Below are 17,071 nucleotides of genomic sequence, written 5' to 3' on the forward strand. Positions count from 1 at the left end.
CTCCTCCTCCGCACATGAGCTGCAAAGCTCCTCGGTGCCTGGCAAAAATTCTTCTTCGCTGTCAGAAGTATCTCCACTGCTTGTGGAGAGTGCAAAACTGCAGCAACAGCCTCCTCTAAACTGAGTGCACGCTTCATTGTGTCTGTGCAGAAATGACCACTCAGACCAGGCTGCAAAGTATTCTCATAGACTTCAAAGGTGCACCTGAATAAACATGCTATACCATACATCCAATAAGAGAGAGGAGGCACACTCTTGATCAAGAAAAAACATAAGCGCACGCCTTTGATCTCTCCCCCCCCCCCCCCCCCCCTCTCTCTCTCTCTCTCTCTCACACACACACACACACACACATGCACATACATACATACACAATACCATTTTATGGTGGTTAGCTGTTTTATTGTCATGCATTTTACAAGGTAAGATAACCATGTCCTGCATTCAAAACCACTGAAAATGTCTATGGTGGTGCTGTGCCTAATATTGTGCTGGTGTATGCTGGGTAATCGCACAGCTAGCGACTGGGTGACTTTATTCACCCGCTTCGGCTGTTGTCAGTCCATATCCCCTAGATATGGACCATCTCCTGCTAGATTGTTCAGAAGGTTGTTATCATCCATCCAGATGGAGGATCACTAACAGGAGCGTGGGAAGACTCCAGAATCCACTCTGGCTGCAATCCGGTGGATACAGGAGTGTGTACAGGTAAGACCGTTTAAACGGACAGCATTTATAGAATGACTATTAAAAGTCAGACCAGCGAGTGTCAATAATGTTAATGTGGTTATGTTAGTAATACACCGAGTGCTAATATAACAGCTTTAAGATGCATTTGTAGATGTTATTACGTGTTTTACCGTCTTTATGGTGCTAGCTTAAAGTTACGGTGTAAACGTTAGCTTATATTGGAGTAAAGCTGTTACTGTTTAAACGATGTTAGCACAGAAATATTAGCTTCTGTCATGACTGACGAAGTTACTAGTTAATAAAGTTTCCAGTAAAGTGTTTAATCGCAGCCACAGACTGACAGCAAATATCTCGATTAGCTTCAGTGCATCTGTAATAAATATGTGCAAGTTTCAGTGCTTCGTTTAAACTGTATGATACTTATACTGACCCAGGGTCAGTGTAAAATACAATCCTAGCTGTGTGAACAAAGCCTGGCTCCTTTAATCCTGCATGAAAAACCTCAGGATGCAGGCTATTATTACTCTTTCCTGCTGGCACACCTGTCACACCTGAGAGTCAGCTAGAAACTTACAGTGACGTGGACATCATGCAAAGACTGCCAGACTCTGTAATACTGCAAATGATCAGTGACTCAAGTTAACACTGAACTTTAAACGGTACCTCTGTGTCTCTGTGTGCTGAACATTTAGGATTGAGTCAGGCTGCATCTGTGTTAGTCCTCTGACAGACTGGTGACCTGTCCAGGTGTGCTCTACCTATGACTACTGGGACAGGCTCTAGCTCCTGTAATAGAAATTTTATGTTATTCTCATTTAAAGCATTTAAGTGCTTATGCATATGCTTAGTTGTGACACTGTTATAGACTGTTCAATGAAGGTTTCTAAAACTAGATGAACTTACTTCAGCAGTTTGAGAAAACAACTCCCTTTACAGGTGCTGATAACGTCAAGGGCACAAAACAGCATAACCATTGATCCGTTAGGTTTCATAGCGAGACACGTGAAGTGGCAGAGCTGACATGACTGAACTGTGATGTTTGATGTGTGTTTGCTCTCCTGTGCACAGTAATAAATAGCATGATCACAGCTCTTTCTGTGTTGCAGACTTTATTTAAAAAATTCCATGACATCTACTATAACTGAACCAACCTGGTGCTCTTCATTTATGGAGGCTGTTGAGTCTGAATGTTGGATGTTGTGTATCTCGTGTTCTCTGGGCTTTGTTGTCCTCAGTCTTTTTGCAGGATCAGAAAACAAAACCGGGAGGCGCGTAAATGTTTCTTCTCCATGATGTTTCTTCAAATGTTTCTTCTGGATGATGATATGACCGTGACACGGGATGCCACCTTTGGTCTTGTGACGAAGCAAAGCTCAGGAAGAAGTGTGATTAAATGGTACCCACATGTTGAGAAGGATGTACAGGGCACCTGCAGCCAAATCCAAGCTTCAGCTTAGTTGTAGTTGCAGAATGCTATAGGACTGAGACATCTAAGGCATCAAATGTTTGATTAAACGGATGAAAAAGAGAAGTTTTTTCCCTATAATTATCACTTCTTAAAATCTGTAGCAACTTCAAGTCTGTCAGCATGCTGAGCATGCTCAGAATGTGACAATATATTTTTGTTCAATATTTAATTTCTTTCAGTTGCAATTGTTAAATGAAAAAATATATATTCTTATAATTTAGCAAACGAATTTATAAAAAAAAAAATACATATATCTGTATTAGTTTTAGTAAATTAATTTGACACCTGTATTGAAAATACCATATTGTATTCATACAGAATCAGTATGGTATCATTGTTTGTCTGTTCACTGATTGTTGAAGCTAAGAGCTACTTTGATCTGTTTAGATCTAAAGTATCCAAAGTTGAGTTCTAATGTTTCTTCACCCCTGTGTGTGTGATATGTGATTTCCTACATGCTGGCAGAGCAGAGCAGCAGTTTGTGCTCACAGATGGTGACGGTGTGGAGAGACGGTGGTATTTCCTCAGAAGAACCAGCAGAGTCACAAAGGACACCAGTCCATCTCACCACCTTGACTTGCTGACTGATGTTCGTCTACACTGCACAGAGGAAATCAACTGACCGAGGTTTGTCCAGTGACGTGTTATGAAATGTATATTTGTTTTATGCTTACAGATATGTTTTTCTTGACAGAGGCTCTGCAGAGGTTAGACAAAGCAGAGAAAACATGTGCTTTACATTTTACTGTGATTTATTGAGATATTTGTTGCCTGATGTTCAGCAGGAATGGAGAAATAGAATCAAAGGGAGATGTTTTTCCTGTTTTTGTAATGATGTAAGTAAATCTTCAATATTATTTATTTGCTTGGTTATATTAGGAGCGTTTCTGAGTGAGGGGGAGAGGAGTCATCATCCAGGTAAAGTGACGTGGATCAGTGGATACACTTGTCTCCCCTTTAAAGGAGACGATCCAAGTCATCCTTAAATGTTAGCGCTTTCAAATACACAAACATTTTTAAAGGACAAAAATGAACATCCAACTTTGACTGTAATACAAAATAAATCTTTGCATGTGTGTTTTCAAACTCTCAGATGGGCAGTATATCAGTCTTGGACTGTCTAACCTGCTGGAGCAGCACTGAATGACCACCGCACGAGCATGTTCCTGCAACATTCAGCATCTGATCCTTCATCTGTGTGCTTCTGCTTTTGGTAAGTAGAGTTACCCAACTCCAGTAACTCTAAACACATGCCATCCATTTCTAACGGCCTGGTTACTTCCTGTCAGTTACTTTAGAAACCATGTGGTCACCTGACCTAACACTGTTTCTTCTTCTTCTCCTTAATGTTGAAGTGTCAAATGTCAAACAGCTGGAGAGGAAACTACACCAGTGTACTGGGATGTTTCAGCAACACGTGCCAGATGCTGTTCCTTCATGGTGACATCACCAGAGACAGTCCCGCCAACCTCAGGACCCATTGATTATGATGATCTGATCCATCAAACCCCCAGCAGGTGAACTTTATTCATGACATAACACCGCAACAATGTAAAAAATTAAACAGCAACAGTCTAAATGTAAAGTGCATTCTAAAGTCCTCTTCAATAAATTGTATGCAAAGAGTCATTCAGGTCACTACAGAACCCAGAGTCTTCATCATTAAATCTCTGGTTGCTTCAATTTTTCTATCCTATATCAGATATTTTAAAGGTTAGCTTAGGTAAAGTTCCATTCTCATGGTGAGGCAAAGTGCTTTATGTGTGTGTGTGCCCGTGTCATGAACGGCTATAAAAGGCCTATAATTAAAGAACAAAGCGGGGTTTGAGTTCGAGTTGCGGCAGACTGTCACTACTTGTAAATGGAACGCAGCCTTCCTACGGCGGACAGCTAATAACAGGAATCGGACGCGGTCCAGCCAAGTCCACAGCAACCACCATAGCAACCGCCTAGCATGACCTTAAAAACATATTCTGTCTTCATAACTATCAAAATCGTGAAATGATTTGCAAAGTGTGAAAGTGTTACAGCTGCAGAGAGCTATGGCGGTATCTATGGAAGCTGTTTACATAGCTAATAATATACGATGTAACCATAAAGACAGTCAGTCACTTGAGCTAGCGGTGCATGTTTACTACAGTGAATAAGGTGATTGAGTGCACAGCGTCCACACTCTGCAGGGGGTAAAGACATTACTTCAATATTGTTTTATATTGATATATATTAGCCTTCTGTTGACCATCACCTCAGGTTCACCATTACAGTTTCAGATTACAGATGCACACTGTCTAAACACATTCAAAAACTCATGTCTCAGAAATAAGCACAGCTGTTCATGTTTGTCATTAGAGTTTTATTTGTAAGAAAATTATGAACTTCATATTGTGCATTAAATAAAAGAACATTTCACAACTCTGAGTCAACAGAAACAGGTAACAGAAATGTCTCTAATGTGTACAGTGTAGTGTAAGCATTAAAAGATCATAAAGGAAAAACTAACATTTATGTGAAACTAATTGTAATAAAAAATGAGCAGGTGCTTTATAGATTTAAAAGAAAGAATCTGAAAACAACACTTTTTTGGTCTAAGTGATCAAAGTAGAAAACAGAACTGATGTTCAAGAACAAACCGTAGCTGCACTAATATTACACATCTCGATCGTTGTACTGAACAGACATGTTGCTTTTAAAACCACATGCAGTGTGTGACCATGACTGTTCACTGAGACCATGAACGCCACTTCGCTGAAGCATTCTTCTTCTTCTTCTTGCCATTAAATTGGAAGCAGAAGCAGCACGAGCTGATTTGATCTACTGAAAGGAAAAAGCAGAACATCTGAGTTGAAACCAGTCAGCTGAAATCATTAAGACAGGAACAAATTCAATGCAGTGTCTCAAGTGGCTTAGCCTGTTACAACTGTTGATACAAGCTAAATACGGTTAACACACAGTGTCAGGGAGCTCCAGTGTGGGAACTAGTGGCTTTAGGTTTGTAGTCATTTAACTTTCATCCATTCATTCGTTTAATTCAGGAGGAAGAAATGCCAGGTTGGTGCAGGCTGGTTACATGCATTTGGTCCCATGCTGTCTTTAATTAAATGACTTGGTTCATTTTATGGCTGGGCTGTATGTGGGGTTATATCATGTTATTTGGGCAGGAGTACCTGTCCCCTGTTAGACTTAGAAAGTTTCTCCATAAGTAGAGTTTCTAACTCTTCTAGCACATCTGTGGCTGACAGCTTTTTGGTGGCTCTTTTTACCCCACACTGGTTGTGAGTGTGTAAATAGCCCCACTAGTTATTTTGGGTTGCAGTTAACTAGGGAGGAAGGGGTGGGTATGCCATGATTAGGTGAATAACAATTATATGTGATACATAAATTTCACAATGCATGCATATATCTCTATCAATTAAACCTGGCCTGAGGGCTGCCATTTTTTACATTCAGTTATTTCTCTTAGAAATGTTGGAACTAAATAATGAATGTGTTACAGTTAAAGTGAAACACTGGTCAGTGTAAATGGCTCATTGGGACACAGAAACCTTTAAATTAAACCTGATATCTAGTGTCAAACAATATCAAAGCTGTAAAAGATGTTTACATTCAGAATTTATAAAACTATGATTGTAAATAAATTCAAACAAGTGAGCTTTTCTCTTTGTGCTGAATATCAACACTGTGGTTTCTTAGACTGTAAGCTGTACTTTAGTGCAACCAGTTGCAGAAGCTGCCACTCCAAATGTCTTTTGATAACAAGAAAAAAATACCTTTTCAGTACACGGCCTGAAGTTCTTCTCCGACATCTTCTGCAATCGGCTTTGTCTGCTGGTTTGAAGACAATAAACCACAAAAAAGATGATTTAGTCACTTTGTCTGCGTCATGCAGCTCGAATGTGTCGTGTAACGATGTTGAATAGCCGTCGTTATCCCTCTGCTTTGAGCCTTTTATCAAAAGTTACAGCTAACTTCATGAAGTTGTACAAAAAGGCTTCATTTCGCCGAGACAGTGCGTTTCTGACTATTACATGCATTTGAATGGAGTTCTTGCACGAAACAAAGTATAAGTTTTCATTATGTGAATAACTTGTATTTTACACTGACCCTGGGTCAGTATCAACTTCATGAAGACAGCTGTAACTTTTGATAGAGGACTCACACACACACATATTTATGGCTTTGCCTTATAGAATTCAGCATCTCCGTGCTGAGGAAATAGGTTTTGCAGCTGTTTGAGCTAAGATTTTCAAGTTATTCACAAATTGAAAACCTATACTTTGTGTCGGGCGAGAACTCCATTCAAATGCATGTAATAGCGAGAAACGCACTAACGTGGTGAAATAAAGTGTTTTTCCATAAACTTCATAAAGACAGCTGTAAATTTTGAGAGAAGACTCACACACACATTGGGGGGATATTGAAGTCTATAAGATAAAGCCATGAATATGTTTGTCTGAGTCTTCTATCAAAAGTTACAGCAAGCTCTATGAAGTTGATGAGAAACGCGTTTCTCACTGTTACATGCATTTGAATTTAGTTCTTGCCCGACACAAAGTATAGGTTTTAATTTGTGAATAACTTGAAAATCTTAGCTCAAACAGCTGCAAAACCTATTTCCTGAGCACTGAGATGCTGAATTCTATAAGGCAAAGCCATAAATATGTGTGTGTGATTCTTCTATCAACAGTTACAGCTGTCTTCTTGAAGTTGATACTGACCCAGGGTCAGTGTAAAATACAATCCTAGCTGTGTGAACAAAGCTTGGCTCCTTTAATCCTGCATGACAAACCTCAGGATGCAGGTTATTATTACTCTTTCCTGCTGGCACACCTGAGAGTCAGCTAGAAACTTACAGTGACGTGGACATCATGCAAAGACTGCCAGACTCTGTAATACTGTGAATGATCAGTGACTCAAGTTAACACTAAACTTTAAACAGTACCTCTGTGTCTCTGTGTGCTGAACATTTAGGATTGAGTCTGCATTGACTTTATTTATTGAGACTTTAATGTGCTAAAAGCAGGTTGAAGACAGCTCAGAAACATTTGAAGATTAAAATTTAGCATTATGGCTGCTGGTGGTTTGTAAAGCCTATACTCAGCTGTAGTTTTTGTTACTAATTTATGTTTGTTGTTGTTTAACACAGATTTCAGAAGAGCAAATATGCTTAATAGTTTAACTAGATTTCATTTGTCAGTGTGGGACTGCTGAGTCACCTGAAGAACTCATTTCATTCATTCTCCACATGATGTTCATATACAGAAATGTTTCACAGGAACTGGTTCCTCCCAAACTGTGAACTAGTGTGTTTCCATAGATTATCTCTGTATGAATGTACTTTTAAATGAAGGCAAGTGTTTGTCCTTTTTTGTTCCTCAGTTACAGTACGTGATATCTTGATATCAGGCGGTCAACACTGGGGGAAGACAAGAAGCAGACGTACTTCCAAGAGGGAGCTGCAGTGAGGACACAGCCAGGTCACTGAGGTCAGAGGTCAGAATCTGAAACAGCTCAGGTTTATATTTTAGGGGTTATAAAAAATCAAAATGTATTTATGAAGAAACCTTTAAATAATAGTCATAATTATGATTATTATAAGAAATATCAAACATTTAAGTGGATTTTCTGTTACACATATTGTATTAGCCCTGCAATAAACTGGCAGCCTGTCTTTGTCCTGTATCAGCTGGGATAGGCTTCATCCTCCCGCAACCCTGAATTGAATACATTGTATTCCAATTATGTAATCTGATCATTTACAAACTCAAGGTATCTAATCAAAATGTAAGTAATAATTATAAAATGGGAAAGCAGAAATAAGTGTGACATAAATGTAAATGTGTTAGCTGACATAGAGGACAGCTACATGTAGTCTGAAAAACCTTTGTTGTCAAGTTTGCAGGTATATCAGCACGAGACATTCTTACATAGAAGAGTCTGTTAAAGTCTCTAACTCAGCGAAGCATTATTGGTCCCGTCTGTTTGGATAAATATAGTAAGTTGATGTTTGTCCATTTATTGACACATTTTCTTAAGTGCTTATCCAGTTCAGGATCACAGTGGAGCTGCAGCTGGATATGTTCATTAAATAAACCTTACAAAAGTTAACAATAAACCTGCATCCATGTACGTTGTTGTCCACAGGATAAGAAAATCAAACTGGAACACTGTGGAACATGTTAATAAATGTTTGTGTGTTTATGCCTGTGTCTTTCACAGGAGGCGCTGGAAGGTTTCCCTAATAGTTCCTGGTGAATCAAAGCAGAACCATAAAGGTTGCTGGATTGCATGATGGCCTTACCCCTGAGCAGTCATCCTGTTAAAGGAGGAACCAGTTAGAAGCTGTTTTCAAAGTAGCTGAGCAGATTTCATCTCAAGTAAGCGATTAACTGTTTGTTCATCTGTTCTGCCACTTAAAGAGCATTTAAGGACGTCTTTTGAGTGTCCAGCTGAATTAATTCTACTGGCTCTCATGGTCATTTGTTATTATAGACATATTTTTCATGTTCATCCAGCTATTTAGTAAATTCTATCTATTTAGTAATATCCGTCAGCTATAAAATGTAATATAAATATAAAAAATATCTAAATATCTCCTGCACTTTATATTTTAATGATGTAAGTCTGTTATCGTGTTACATTAGCATTCCTCACATATCAATGAGATGCTGTACAGTACAATCCTACTGACGCAGCAGAGGGATAACGACGGCTATTCAACATCGTTACACGACACATTCGAGCTGCATGACACAGACAAAGTGACTAAATCATCTTTTTTATGGTTTATTGTCTTCAAACCAGCAGACAAAGCCGATTGCAGAAGATTTCGGAGAAGAACTTCAGGCCGTGTACTGAAAAGGTATTTTTTTCTTGTTATCAAAAGACATTTGGAGTGGCAGCTTCTGCAACTGGTTGCACTAAAGTACAGCTTACAGTCTAAGAAACCACAGTGTTGATATTCAGCACAAAGAGAAAAGCTCACTTGTTTGAATTTATTTACAATAATAGTTTTATAAATTCTGAATGTAAACATCTTTTACAGCTTTGATATTGTTTGACACTAGATATCAGGTTTAATTTAAAGGTTTCTGTGTCCCAATGAGCCATTTACACTGACCAGTGTTTCACTTTAACTGTAACACATTCATTATTTAGTTCCAACATTTCTAAGAGAAATAACTGAATGTAAAAAATGGCAGCCCTCAGGCCAGGTTTAATTGATAGAGATATATGCATGCATTGTGAAATTTATGTATCACATATAATTGTTATTCACCTAATCATGGCATACCCACCCCTTCCTCCCTAGTTAACTGCAACCCAAAATAACTAGTGGGGCTATTTACACACTCACAACCAGTGTGGGGTAAAAAGAGCCACCAAAAAGCTGTCAGCCACAGATGTGCTAGAAGAGTTAGAAACTCTACTTATGGAGAAACTTTCTAAGTCTAACAGGGGACAGGTACTCCTGCCCAAATAACATGATATAACCCCACATACAGCCCAGCCATAAAATGAACCAAGTCATTTAATTAAAGACAGCATGGGACCAAATGCATGTAACCAGCCTGCACCAACCTGGCATTTCTTCCTCCTGAATTAAACGAATGAATGGATGAAAGTTAAATGACTACAAACCTAAAGCCACTAGTTCCCACACTGGAGCTCCCTGACACTGTGTGTTAACCGTATTTAGCTTGTATCAACAGTTGTAACAGGCTAAGCCACTTGAGACACTGCATTGAATTTGTTCCTGTCTTAATGATTTCAGCTGACTGGTTTCAACTCAGATGTTCTGCTTTTTCCTTTCAGTAGATCAAATCAGCTCGTGCTGCTTCTGCTTCCAATTTAATGGCAAGAAGAAGAAGAAGAATGCTTCAGCGAAGTGGCGTTCATGGTCTCAGTGAACAGTCATGGTCACACACTGCATGTGGTTTTAAAAGCAACATGTCTGTTCAGTACAACGATCGAGATGTGTAATATTAGTGCAGCTACGGTTTGTTCTTGAACATCAGTTCTGTTTTCTACTTTGATCACTTAGACCAAAAAAGTGTTGTTTTCAGATTCTTTCTTTTAAATCTATAAAGCACCTGCTCATTTTTTATTACAATTAGTTTCACATAAATGTTAGTTTTTCCTTTATGATCTTTTAATGCTTACACTACACTGTACACATTAGAGACATTTCTGTTACCTGTTTCTGTTGACTCAGAGTTGTGAAATGTTCTTTTATTTAATGCACAATATGAAGTTCATAATTTTCTTACAAATAAAACTCTAATGACAAACATGAACAGCTGTGCTTATTTCTGAGACATGAGTTTTTGAATGTGTTTAGACAGTGTGCATCTGTAATCTGAAACTGTAATGGTGAACCTGAGGTGATGGTCAACAGAAGGCTAATATATATCAATATAAAACAATATTGAAGTAATGTCTTTACCCCCTGCAGAGTGTGGACGCTGTGCACTCAATCACCTTATTCACTGTAGTAAACATGCACCGCTAGCTCAAGTGACTGACTGTCTCCATGGTTACATCGTATATTATTAGCTATGTAAACAGCTTCCATAGATACCGCCATAGCTCTCTGCAGCTGTAACACTTTCACACTTTGCAAATCATTTCACGATTTTGATAGTTATGAAGACAGAATATGTTTTTAAGGTCATGCTAGGCGGTTGCTATGGTGGTTGCTGTGGACTTGGCTGGACCGCGTCCGATTCCTGTTATTAGCTGTCCGCCGTAGGAAGGCTGCGTTCCATTTACAAGTAGTGACAGTCTGCCGCAACTCGAACTCAAACCCCGCTTTGTTCTTTAATTATAGGCCTTTTATAGCCGTTCATGACACGGGCACACACACACATAAAGCACTTTGCCTCACCATGAGAATGGAACTTTACCTAAGATAACCTTTAAAATATCTGATATAGGATAGAAAAATGAAGCAACCAGAGATTTAATGATGAAGACTCTAAAACCCACTGTCTTGGCGAAATAAAGCGTTTTTGAACAACTTCATATAAATCGCTGTAACTTTTGATAGAAGACTCAGACAAACATGTTTATGGCTTTATCTTATAGAACTCAATATCCCCGTGCTGGGCAAACAGGTTTTGCAGCCGTTTGAGCTAAGATTTTAAAATTATTCACATAATGAAAACCTATACGTTGTTTCAGGCGAGTTTCCCATTCAAATGCATGTAACAGTGAGAAACGCATTGTCTTGGCGAAATAAAGCGTTTTTGAACAACTTCATATAAATCGCTGTAACTTTTGATAGAAGACTCAGACAAACATGTTTATGGCTTTATCTTATAGAACTCAATATCCCCGTTCTGGGCAAACAGAACAGGTTTTGCAGCCGTTTGAGCTAAGATTTTAAAATTATTCACATAATGAAAACCTATACTTTGTTTCAGGCGAGTTTCCCATTCAAATGCATGTAACAGTGAGAAACGCATTGTCTTGGCGAAATAAAGCGTTTTTGAACAACTTCATATAAATCGCTGTAACTTTTGATAGAAGACTCAGACAAACATGTTTATGGCTTTATCTTATAGAACTCAATATCCCCGTGCTGGGCAAACAGAACAGGTTTTGCAGCCGTTTGAGCTAAGATTTTAAAATTATTCACATAATGAAAATCTATACTTTGTTTCAGGCGAGTTTCCCATTCAAATGCATGTAACAGTGAGAAACGCATTGTCTTGGCGAAATAAAGCGTTTTTGAACAACTTCATATAAATCGCTGTAACTTTTGATAGAAGACTCAGACAAACATGTTTATGGCTTTATCTTATAGAACTCAATATCCCCGTGCTGGGCAAACAGGTTTTGCAGCCATTTGAGCTAAGATTTTAAAATTATTCACATAATGAAAACCTATACTTTGTTTCAGGCGAGTTTCCCATTCAAATGCATGTAACAGTGAGAAACGCATTGTCTTGGCGAAATAAAGCGTTTTTGAACAACTTCATATAAATCGCTGTAACTTTTGATAGAAGACTCAGACAAACATGTTTATGGTTTTATCTTATAGAACTCAATATCCCCGTGCTTGGGCAAACAGGTTTTGCAGCCGTTTGAGCTAAGATTTTAAAATTATTCACATAATGAAAACCTATACTTTGTTTCAGGCGAGTTTCCCATTCAAATGCATGTAACAGTGAGAAACGCATTGTCTTGGCGAAATAAAGCGTTTTTGAACAACTTCATATAAATCGCTGTAACTTTTGATAGAAGACTCAGACAAACATGTTTATGGCTTTATCTTATAGAACTCAATATCCCCGTGCTGGGCAAACAGGTTTTGCAGCCGTTTGAGCTAAGATTTTAAAATTATTCACATAATGAAAACCTATACTTTGTTTCAGGCGAGTTTCCCATTCAAATGCATGTAACAGTGAGAAACGCATTGTCTTGGCGAAATAAAGCGTTTTTGAACAACTTCATATAAATCGCTGTAACTTTTGATAGAAGACTCAGACAAACATGTTTATGGCTTTATCTTATAGAACTCAATATCCCCGTGCTGGGCAAACAGGTTTTGCAGCCGTTTGAGCTAAGATTTTAAAATTATTCACATAATGAAAACCTATACTTTGTTTCAGGCGAGTTTCCCATTCAAATGCATGTAACAGTGAGAAACGCATTGTCTTGGCGAAATAAAGCGTTTTTGAACAACTTCATATAAATCGCTGTAACTTTTGATAGAAGACTCAGACAAACATGTTTATGGCTTTATCTTATAGAACTCAATATCCCCGTGCTGGGCAAACAGGTTTTGCAGCCGTTTGAGCTAAGATTTTAAAATTATTCACATAATGAAAACCTATACTTTGTTTCAGGCGAGTTTCCCATTCAAATGCATGTAACAGTGAGAAACGCATTGTCTTGGCGAAATAAAGCGTTTTTGAACAACTTCATATAAATCGCTGTAACTTTTGATAGAAGACTCAGACAAACATGTTTATGGCTTTATCTTATAGAACTCAATATCCCCGTGCTGGGCAAACAGGTTTTGCAGCCGTTTGAGCTAAGATTTTAAAATTATTCACATAATGAAAACCTATACTTTGTTTCAGGCGAGTTTCCCATTCAAATGCATGTAACAGTGAGAAACGCATTGTCTTGGCGAAATAAAGCGTTTTTGAACAACTTCATATAAATCGCTGTAACTTTTGATAGAAGACTCAGACAAACATATGGCTTTATCTTATAGAACTCAATATCCCCGTGCTGGGCAAACAGAACAGGTTTTGCAGCCGTTTGAGCTAAGATTTTAAAATTATTCACATAATGAAAACCTATACTTTGTTTCAGGCGAGTTTCCCATTCAAATGCATGTAACAGTGAGAAACGCATTGTCTTGGCGAAATAAAGCGTTTTTGAACAACTTCATATAAATCGCTGTAACTTTTGATAGAAGACTCAGACAAACATGTTTATGGCTTTATCTTATAGAACTCAATATCCCCGTGCTGGGCAAACAGGTTTTGCAGCCGTTTGAGCTAAGATTTTAAAATTATTCACATAATGAAAACCTATACTTTGTTTCAGGCGAGTTTCCCATTCAAATGCATGTAACAGTGAGAAACGCATTGTCTTGGCGAAATAAAGCGTTTTTGAACAACTTCATATAAATCGCTGTAACTTTTGATAGAAGACTCAGACAAACATGTTTATGGCTTTATCTTATAGAACTCAATATCCCCGTGCTGGGCAAACAGGTTTTGCAGCCGTTTGAGCTAAGATTTTAAAATTATTCACATAATGAAAACCTATACTTTGTTTCAGGCGAGTTTCCCATTCAAATGCATGTAACAGTGAGAAACGCATTGTCTTGGCGAAATAAAGCGTTTTTGAACAACTTCATATAAATCGCTGTAACTTTTGATAGAAGACTCAGACAAACATGTTTATGGCTTTATCTTATAGAACTCAATATCCCCGTGCTGGGCAAACAGGTTTTGCAGCCGTTTGAGCTAAGATTTTAAAATTATTCACATAATGAAAACCTATACTTTGTTTCAGGCGAGTTTCCCATTCAAATGCATGTAACAGTGAGAAACACACTGTCTTGGCGAAATAAAGCGTTTTTGAACAACTTCATATAAATCGCTGTAACTTTTGATAGAAGACTCAGACAAACATGTTTATGGCTTTATCTTATAGAACTCAAGGTCCCCGTGCTGGCAAAATAGGTTTTGCAGCTGTTTGAGCTAAGATTTCCAAGTTATACACATAATGAAAACCTATACTTTGTTTCGGTCGAGTTCCCCATTCAAATGCATGTAACAGTGAGAAACGCACTGTCTTGGCGAAAGAAAGCGTTTTTGTACAACTTCATATAAATAGCTGTAACTTTTGATAGAAGACTCAGACAAACATGTTTATGGCTTTATCATATAGAACTCAAGGTCCCCGTGCTGGCAAAATAGGTTTTGCAGCTGTTTGAGCTAAGATTTCCAAGTTATACACATAATGAAAACCTATACTTTGTTTCGGTCGAGTTCCCCATTCAAATGCATGTAACAGTGAGAAACGCACTGTCTTGGCGAAAGAAAGCGTTTTTGTACAACTTCATATAAATAGCTGTAACTTTTGATAGAAGACTCGGATACACATGTTTATGGCTTTATCTTATAGAACTCAAGGTCCCCGTGCTGGGAAAACAGGTTTTGCAGCTGTTTGAGCTAAGATTTCCAAGTTATACACATAATGAAAACCTATACTTTGTTTCGGTCGAGTTCCCCATTCAAATGCATGTAACAGTGAGAAACGCACTGTCTTGGCGAAAGAAAGCGTTTTTGTACAACTTCATATAAATAGCTGTAACTTTTGATAGAAGACTCAGACAAACATGTTTATGGCTTTATCTTATAGAACTCAAGGATCCCGTGCTGGAAAACAGGTTTTGCAGCTGTTTGAGCTAAGATTTCCAAGTTATACACATAATGAAAACCTATACTTTGTTTCGGTCGAGTTCCCCATTCAAATGCATGTAACAGTGAGAAACGCACTGTCTTGGCGAAATAAAGCGTTTTTGTACAACTTCATATAAATCGCTGTAACTTTTGATAGAAGACTCAGACAAACATGTTTATGGCTTTATCTTATTAAACTCAAGGTCCCCGTGCTGGGAAAACAGGTTTTGCAGCTGTTTGAGCTAAGATTTCCAAGTTATACACATAATGAAAACCTATACTTTGTTTCGGTCGAGTTCCCCATTCAAATGCATGTAACAGTGAGAAACGCACTGTCTTGGCGAAAGAAAGCGTTTTTGTACAACTTCATATAAATAGCTGTAACTTTTGATAGAAGACTCAGACAAACATGTTTATGGCTTTATCTTATAGAACTCAAGGATCCCGTGCTGGAAAACAGGTTTTGCAGCTGTTTGAGCTAAGATTTCCAAGTTATACACATAATGAAAACCTATACTTTGTTTCGGTCGAGTTCCCCATTCAAATGCATGTAACAGTGAGAAACGCACTGTCTTGGCGAAATAAAGCGTTTTTGTACAACTTCATATAAATCGCTGTAACTTTTGATAGAAGACTCAGACAAACATGTTTATGGCTTTATCTTATTAAACTCAAGGTCCCCGTGCTGGGAAAACAGGTTTTGCAGCTGTTTGAGCTAAGATTTCCAAGTTATACACATAATGAAAACCTATACTTTGTTTCGGTCGAGTTCCCCATTCAAATGCATGTAACAGTGAGAAACGCACTGTCTTGGCGAAATAAAGCGTTTTTGTACAACTTCATATAAATAGCTGTAACTTTTGATAGAAGACTCAGACAAACATGTTTATGGCTTTATCTTATTAAACTCAAGGTCCCCGTGCTGGGAAAACAGGTTTTGCAGCTGTTTGAGCTAAGATTTCCAAGTTATACACATAATGAAAACCTATACTTTGTTTCGGTCGAGTTCCCCATTCAAATGCATGTAACAGTGAGAAACGCACTGTCTTGGCGAAATAAAGCGTTTTTGTACAACTTCATATAAATAGCTGTAACTTTTGATAGAAGACTCGGATACACATGTTTATGGCTTTATCTTATAGAACTCAATGTCCCCGTGCTGGGAAAACAGGTTTTGCAGCCGTTTGAGCTAAGATTTTAAAATTATTCACATAATGAAAACCTATACTTTGTTTCAGGCGAGTTTCCCATTCAAATGCATGTAACAGTGAGAAACACACTGTCTTGGCGAAAGAAAGCGTTTTTGAACAACTTCATATAAATCGCTGTAACTTTTGATAGAAGACTCAGACAAACATGTTTATGGCTTTATCTTATAGAACTCAATATCCCCGTGCTGGGCAAACAGGTTTTGCAGCCGTTTGAGCTAAGATTTTAAAATTATTCACATAATGAAAACCTATACTTTGTTTCAGGCGAGTTTCCCATTCAAATGCATGTAACAGTGAGAAACGCATTGTCTTGGCGAAATAAAGCGTTTTTGAACAACTTCATATAAATCGCTGTAACTTTTGATAGAAGACTCAGACAAACATATGGCTTTATCTTATAGAACTCAATATCCCCGTGCTGGGCAAACAGAACAGGTTTTGCAGCCGTTTGAGCTAAGATTTTAAAATTATTCACATAATGAAAACCTATACTTTGTTTCAGGCGAGTTTCCCATTCAAATGCATGTAACAGTGAGAAACGCATTGTCTTGGCGAAATAAAGCGTTTTTGAACAACTTCATATAAATCGCTGTAACTTTTGATAGAAGACTCAGACAAACATGTTTATGGCTTTATCTTATAGAACTCAATATCCCCGTGCTGGGCAAACAGGTTTTGCAGCCGTTTGAGCTAAGATTTTAAAATTATTCACATAATGAAAACCTATACTTTGTTTCAGGCGAGTTTCCCATTCAAATGCATGTAACAGTGAG

The 17,071-nt window shown here is 38.0% G+C and overlaps 1 long non-coding RNA gene across 7 annotated transcripts; it reads left to right on the forward strand.

Annotated features, from left to right (window-relative positions):
* The first annotated feature begins 321 nt into the window (after positions 1-321).
* LOC143413259 (uncharacterized) lies at positions 322-10,465 on the forward strand. Of its 7 annotated transcripts, none has more exons than XR_013093894.1 (9): positions 322-422; positions 628-2,785; positions 3,038-3,076; positions 3,252-3,371; positions 3,514-3,675; positions 7,535-7,648; positions 8,375-8,532; positions 8,960-9,017; positions 9,971-10,465. It is a non-coding gene; the product is annotated as an uncharacterized LOC143413259 (long non-coding RNA). The 7 variants fall into 7 exon arrangements; XR_013093897.1 differs by lacking the exon at positions 322-422 and having other exon boundaries at positions 459-2,086; positions 2,629-2,785; XR_013093895.1 differs by lacking the exon at positions 322-422 and having other exon boundaries at positions 462-2,086; positions 2,624-2,785.
* Positions 10,466-17,071: the final 6,606 nt, after the last annotated feature.

The sequence above is a fragment of the Maylandia zebra genome, linkage group LG17 (genome assembly GCF_041146795.1).
Source record: "Maylandia zebra isolate NMK-2024a linkage group LG17, Mzebra_GT3a, whole genome shotgun sequence".
Taxonomy (NCBI): Eukaryota; Metazoa; Chordata; class Actinopteri; order Cichliformes; family Cichlidae; genus Maylandia; species Maylandia zebra.